This window comes from Panthera onca, chromosome X, assembly GCF_046562875.1.
Source record: "Panthera onca isolate mPanOnc1 chromosome X, mPanOnc1 haplotype 2, whole genome shotgun sequence".
Classification (NCBI taxonomy): Eukaryota; Metazoa; Chordata; class Mammalia; order Carnivora; family Felidae; genus Panthera; species Panthera onca.
The window spans coordinates 109,631,173-109,637,885 of record NC_138357.1 but is presented as its reverse complement, the minus strand read 5'-3'; the positions used below and the strand labels follow the sequence as shown (position 1 = coordinate 109,637,885).

Below are 6,713 nucleotides of genomic sequence, written 5' to 3'. Positions count from 1 at the left end.
GGGAGGGAGAGAGAGAGAGAGAGAGAGAGGGAGAGAGAGAAGGAGAGGGAGAGGGAGAAGGGGAGAGAGGGAGAGTCCCAAGCAGGCTCCACACCCAGCACGGAGCCTGATGCTCAGTGAGATCATGACCTGAGCCGAAATCCAGAGCTGGATGCTTAACTGACTGGGGCGCCCAGGTGCTCTCAAAATAAGTGTATTCTTAATCCCCTTCACCTATTTAACCTATCCCCTCAGCCACCTCCCCTCTAGTAACCATCAATTTGTTCTCTATAGTTAAAAGTCCATGTTTTGGCTTGTCTCTCTTTTTTTCTTTGTTCATTTGTTTTGTTTTTTAGGTTCGACTTATGACTGAAATCATGGTTTGTAAAAATATGGAATGCTTCATGAATTTGTGTGTCATCATTGCACAGGGGCCATGTTTATCTCTGTATCATTCCAATTTTAGTATTTGTACTGCCAAAGTGAACAGAAAGTACACAGTATTTTGACAGTAAGAAAGCTGTCAACAACTGTTAGGGTCATATCAAAAGGACTCAGGAGCCAACTTAAAGAAGTTCCCCCTGAACCCTCTTGCACTGTTGGTGGGAATGCAAATTGGTGCAGCCACTCTGGAAAACAGTGTGGAGGTTCCTCAAAAAATTAAAAATAGACCTACCCTATGACCCAGCAATAGCACTGCTAGGAATTTACCCAAGGGATACAGGAGTACTGATGCATAGGGGCACTTGTACCCCAATGTTTATAGCAGCACTCTCGACAATAGCCAAATTATGGAAAGAGCCTAAATGTCCATCAACTGATGAATGGATAAAGAAATTGTGGTTTATATACACAATGGAGTACTAGGTGGCAGTGAGAAGGAATGAAATACGGCCCTTTGTAGCAACATGGATGGAACTGGAGAGTGTGATGCTAAGTGAAATAAGCCATACAGAGAAAGACAGATACCATATGGTTTCACTTTTATGTGGATCCTGAGAAACTTAACAGAAACCCATGGGGGAGGGGAAGGAAAAAAAAAAAAAAGAGGTTAGAGTGGGAGAGAGCCAAAGCATAAGAGACTCTTAAAAACTGAGAACAAACTGAGGGTTGATGGGGGGTGGGAGGGAGGGGAGGGTGGGTGATGGGTATTGAGGAGGGCACCTTTTGGGATGAGCACTGGGTGTTGTATAGAAACCAATTTGACAATAAACTTCATATATTGAAAAAAAAATAGAAAAAAAAATTAAAAAAAAATAAAGAAGTTCCCCCTAGTCATAGGATAATTTGAGCATCAATAAAAGTAATTGCAGTGTGGGGGGGGGGGCATCTGGGTGGCTCAGTTGGTTGAGCATCCAACTCTTTTTTTTTAATATTCATTTATTTGGGGGGAGAGCACAAGCAGGGGAGGGGCAGAGAGAGGGGGACAGAAGATCTGAAGCAGGCTCAGTGCCGACAGGCTGACAGCAGTGAGCCCGATGTGGGGCTCAAACTCACAAACTTTGAGATCACGACCTGAGCTGAAGTCGGACTTTCAACCAACTGAGCCACCTAGGTGCCCCAAGCATCCAACTTTTGATTTTAGCTCAGGTCATGATCCCAGGGTCGTGGGATTGAGCCTCATGTCAGGCTCTGCGCTGAGCTTAGAGCTGCTTAAAATTCTCTGTCTCTCTCTCTCTCTCTTTCCCTCTGCCCCTCTCCCCTGCTTGCTCTCTCTCTCTCTCTCTCTTTCTAATAAAAATAAGGGCACCTGGGTGGCTCAGTTGGTTAAGCATCTCACTTCAGCTCAAGTCATGACCTTGCAGTTCATGAGTTCGAGCCCTGTGCCAGGCTCTGTGCTGACAGCTCAGAGCCTAGAGCCTGCTTCAGATTCTGTGTCTCCCTCTCTGTCTCCTTCTCCCCTGATCACACTCCATCTCTCCTCTCTCTCTCTCAAAAATAAACATTAAAAAATTAAAAAAATAAAATTTAAATAAAATTTAAAAACGGCAGTGGATTGACACACATGGAATGTGTTTGACTCATGAGTTTATATAATACTATCAAATAAACTTATTTTGCACCTTAAAAAAAAACCTGATTGAGGTCCAGACTTCCACAACGGTGGGGGGGGGGGGGGGGTGGGTGAGGTTGGTGGACACTTTCCCCAGTGAAACAACCATTTAACTGGTGAAAATTGTTTAAAAAACTCAACCATTTAAAGTCTCTGGAATTGTCCTAAGCACATATGGCAAATAGAGAAACATTTATCCAAGAAAATCTACTACTAGTAAAACTTCAGCAATGAACTTGTTACTTAATTGGGAGTCTGTGACATTTGTGCCACAAACTGTTTCCTACTTCCCAGATCAATGTGATGGAATGTCTACTTTTGTAAGATGCAGCCAAAAAGATGGGGCTCCATTTCCTCCCAGCTCCCAATCTAGGACTACGGTTTCCCTCCAGGAAAGGCGGGCCACCAGCATCTCTCATCACCTCCAACGGTGTTGCAGAACCTATATATCCAGGTAGGTTTAAGGAGAATTAGAGAGATTCCATCCCCTGTCCAGCCTCCACTGTGGGACAGAAGTTCTATTGCATGCGCCGCTGGCCGTAGTCCTGGGACCTGATCACTCCCGCTCCAGCTTGCTCACAGGGCAGAGGTTCCATATCCAGAGAAGAACGGTAAGAAGGGTACGGGCCACTATCCCTACCCAGTTACCCTCTTGCAACATGTGTCATCATCCCCTCTGGCAGATCAGGTGTAGTAATGCAGAGGCCCTCTTAAAACTTAGAAGAGTGCCTGCCAGCGTGTGCTTAGGATTTGCCAGCCATTACTGCGAAAGACCATTTGGCCGCGAGTAGGAATCCTCCGGTATAACCCTGTTCTCTAAAAACCCTAGCTGTTGGTCCATTTTCTTCCGAAGACTGATGTTGCAGAGAAGCCTGACATCAAACTGACTTTGTTGCCTTCTAGCCTAGCGGTGGAGAGCTCTGGATGTGTGACTCTGGGCAAGTTACTTGACCTCTGCAGTCCTTGCCCGCATCGTGTGTAAAGCGGGGCAAGTCCTAGGCCTCCCCGCCTTGGGCCCTTTGCACATGCTGGCCAAGCCATCCTTCCTCCCTTCCATCGGCTCGTTTTCCCTCACTCCGACCTTTTCATTCTGCCAGGGCTTCTAACCGTAGCGGCCTCAGCCTCTGGCCAGTCATCTCACTCCGGCCTCTCGGCCTCCGCCACCGACCCGAGGGCACGCACGCGGCAGAGAGACAACCGAGCGAGCGGTTCCGCGGCGAGACCGGAAGACACACTCTCTTTCGTCCAGGGTGACTGGGCCGCGGGGAGCCCAGAGGCGCCCGTCTGCTCCGGCAAGGGCTGGAGGACAGCGGAGGCGGCTCCCGCCAGACTCGCTCAGGGTTCCCGAGGCCAGTCGACGTCAAGGCGGGCGCCGCGCGCGGCTTGGTTGGAAGCCGTGAGGTTTAGGGGAGAGAATTCAGTAGAGCCGCGAGTAGCGTGCAGAACACGGGCTGAGCCCTCAGCGAACGACGGTTTCCTCCCGCCTCAGTGGTTGCGGGGCTTTTTGTAGTTCCAAGTTGTGGTTACAGATTGTTGCCAACTGTGTCTGTGCGTGGGTAGGTGATTTTCCCCGAAGTGCGGGGAGCTCTTTCAGCCTGCACAGAGAGAGAGAGAGGGAGAGAGAGAGAGAGAGAGAGAGATCTTCCCCAAGTTTAGGAAAACCTTGGTTCCCCGACGAGCTTTCGTTATTGCGCCTCTTGGCTAGGAGCGGCGAGCACCTGCCTGTGGGCGACGGTCTGTGTTCCCCGTCTCTACCATCCCTCCCCACCTCGGAACGTTGAGTTCCCGGGGGCGGGGACGTGGGTGCCGGTATTGATCTCCGGAGGGCTTCCTCCCAGCCTCCTGGGCCCTGAGGCCCTGGAAGGGCCTACAAGGCACCGGCCGCCCCCGGCCCGGCCGCTTAGGGAATGAGTTTCTGCCCCTCGCCCGGCCCACTGTCCTTCTGGCAGCGGCACACGACTTCTCAGCGACACGCTTGAGCGGTCAGCGCGAGGAGCCACCTACCGCGCGGGCGATCCCAGGAACCCCCGCTGCTCAGCCCAGAGGCCCGGCCTAGGGGCTTGCTGGAAATGCAGAGCCTCCGGGAGGTCCTGGCCCCGCTGCTGCAGCGGAACAGCACGTTCACGACGCCCCCGGTGGTGGGGGCTGGGGGGGGGGGGTGCGGGGTGGGGGTTGCGTGCGCCTTAAAGTTGCAGAGGCTGTGCTCCAGAGCACGGGACTCGGTAACCCTTTGATTCATAATCCGTTTGTTTTCTGGCTACTCACGGGGTCTTTCTTTACGGGGAAAACCTTCCCAACTCCTCACCAGACCAGATCATGTCAGGCTCTGACTACTTCTTACTGCATTTTCATGTGAAGTTTCATGACCATAAACTGGGGACTCCGTTGCCCATCGCCTGAGTCTTACGTGCACAATTCACACTTCATTGCAACCTTAATTTTACTCCGTCACATTCCTACCGTGTCCTCGGCTCCCTTCACCTTTTCAAGAGTTATGAAACTTTCCACATTTCTGCCAGCTGCTTCTTCCTGTTTTGTTCTCAATTTGGGATGTTTGTTTCTATTTGCTTGATGTCTGTGTTCAAAAACAAGCAAAAAACATTTGTGGTTCATGTAAACATAGAGCACAATTCAAATTTGTTCCATATGAGATTCTCTGCTGAGGAATTCTTATGTCTTGTAATTGGTGAGAATACTTTTGCCTTAAACTGTAATGTTGAATTATCACTTCTTTTAGCATATTTAGTTAACGAATTTTGGGGTGAAAAGTCATCATGTCATTGAAAAGGAGCCTTTGTTCAAAATGTGGCAGATTTTTCAAGAGCTGCTTTAGCAAATGTTGCTAACTGAAAGATCATTCTGTAAGGTAGTTATGTTCTTGGCAAAAACTAGAAAGTATGAGCACATCAAGAGTTGGCTAAGAAACGGGGAATTGGGAATTCTCTCCTCCTACTGGAAGCAATATGTATTAGTACATTCATTTTGGATAGTAATATTGAAAATGTGCCATATCCAGCAATTTTACTTCTTTATAATCCAAGAAAAACTCTTATAAATGTGGGCAAAGAGGCATTTACCAGAGGTACTAATGTTTCTTAAAGTATATTGGTGTGTGGCCCAATTGTCTATGTATCACCCAGGCTCCTGGTTAAACTGCAGATTCCTCAGCCCTATACGATACCTACTAAAAATTAGAATTTCTAGGAATTGAGAGCCAGCAGCCCACATCTTTAGCAAGATACTGCTTGCAAGTTTGAAAACCAGGGCTGTTTTCTTAATCATATGTGGTTTAGTTGATTTCATTGTTTAATTATGCTGATGGTTTTTAAAAATAAGTGCTGTTATAAGGTCCACAGAAAAGCAACAAGGGAAGCAACAAGTATCTGTAATACTTGCCCCGCTCCAAAGATTCTTTGAAATGTGAAGGTAATTTTTTCTTTGTATGTTTATTTTTTTTTAATTAATCGATTAATTTTAAATCTTTATTTTATTTTTGAGATAGAGGCAGAGCTCGAGCAGGGGAGGGGCAGAGAGAGAGGGAGACACAGAATCTGAAGCAGGCTCCAGGCTCTGAGCTGTCAGCACAGAGCCCGAGGCGGGGCTCGAACTCATGAACCGTGAGATCATGACCTGAGCCGAAGTCGGATGCTTATCCAACCGAGGCACCCAGGCGCCCCATATTTTTTTTTTAACTCGCTACAGAAAATTTCAAGTATATACACAAAGAGAATAATGCATATCATTTTATCGAAGTACAATTGACACACAATATTACATTAGTTTTAGGTGTACAACATAGTGATTCGGCAAGTTTGTACATTATCAAATGCTCACCACAATAAGTGTAATCACCATCTGTCACCTTTCCATGTTATTACAGGATTATTGACTATATTCCCTATGCTGTACTTTTCATCTTTGTGACTTATTTTATAACTGGAAGTTTTGCCTCTTAATCTCCTTCACCTATCACACCCATGCCCCCACCCACCTCCTCTCTGGCAACTACTAGTTTGTTCTCTGTTATTTATGAGTCTCTTTCTGTTTTCTGACTGCTTATTTATTCATTTGTTTTGTTTTTTAGATTCCACATATAAATGAAATCATACAGTATTTATTTTTCTCTGTCTGACTCATTTCACTTAACACAATAGCCTCTAGGTCCGTCCTTGTTGCTGCAGTGGTAAGCGCTCATTCTTTTGTATGGCTGCGTAATATTCCATTCCATTCCCACATCTTCTTCATCCTTTCATCTATCAATTGACACTTAGGTTGAGTCCATCTCTTGACTATTATAAATAATGTTGCAGAGACGCCTGGCTGACTCAGTCGGTGGAACATGCGACTCTTGATCTTGGGGTCGTGAGTTCAAGTCCCATGTTGAGCACAGAACTTACTTAAAAAAATAAATAGGGTCGCCTGTTGGCTCAGTCAGTTAAGCGTCTGACTGTGTCTCAGGTCATGATCTCAGGGTTGGTGGGTTTGAGCCCTGTGTTGGGCTCTGTGCTATCAGAGCAGAGCTCACTTCTGATCCTCTGTCTCCCTCTCTCTCTGCCCCTCCCCTCCCCTGCTCATGCATGCTTGTGGTCTCTCTCTCTCTCTCTCTCAAAAATAAACATTAAAAAAATTTTTTTGAATAAAGGAAATGTTTTTTAAAAATTAAAGAAGATAATGCTGCAAT

The 6,713-nt window shown here is 46.8% G+C and overlaps 1 non-coding gene across 1 annotated transcript; it reads right to left on the bottom strand.

The window, feature by feature from the left end:
* Positions 1–365: 365 nt before the first annotated feature.
* On the bottom strand, positions 366–467 carry LOC145714727 (U6 spliceosomal RNA). The gene has a single exon (XR_014136944.1). It is a non-coding gene; the product is annotated as a U6 spliceosomal RNA (small nuclear RNA).
* Positions 468–6,713: the final 6,246 nt, after the last annotated feature.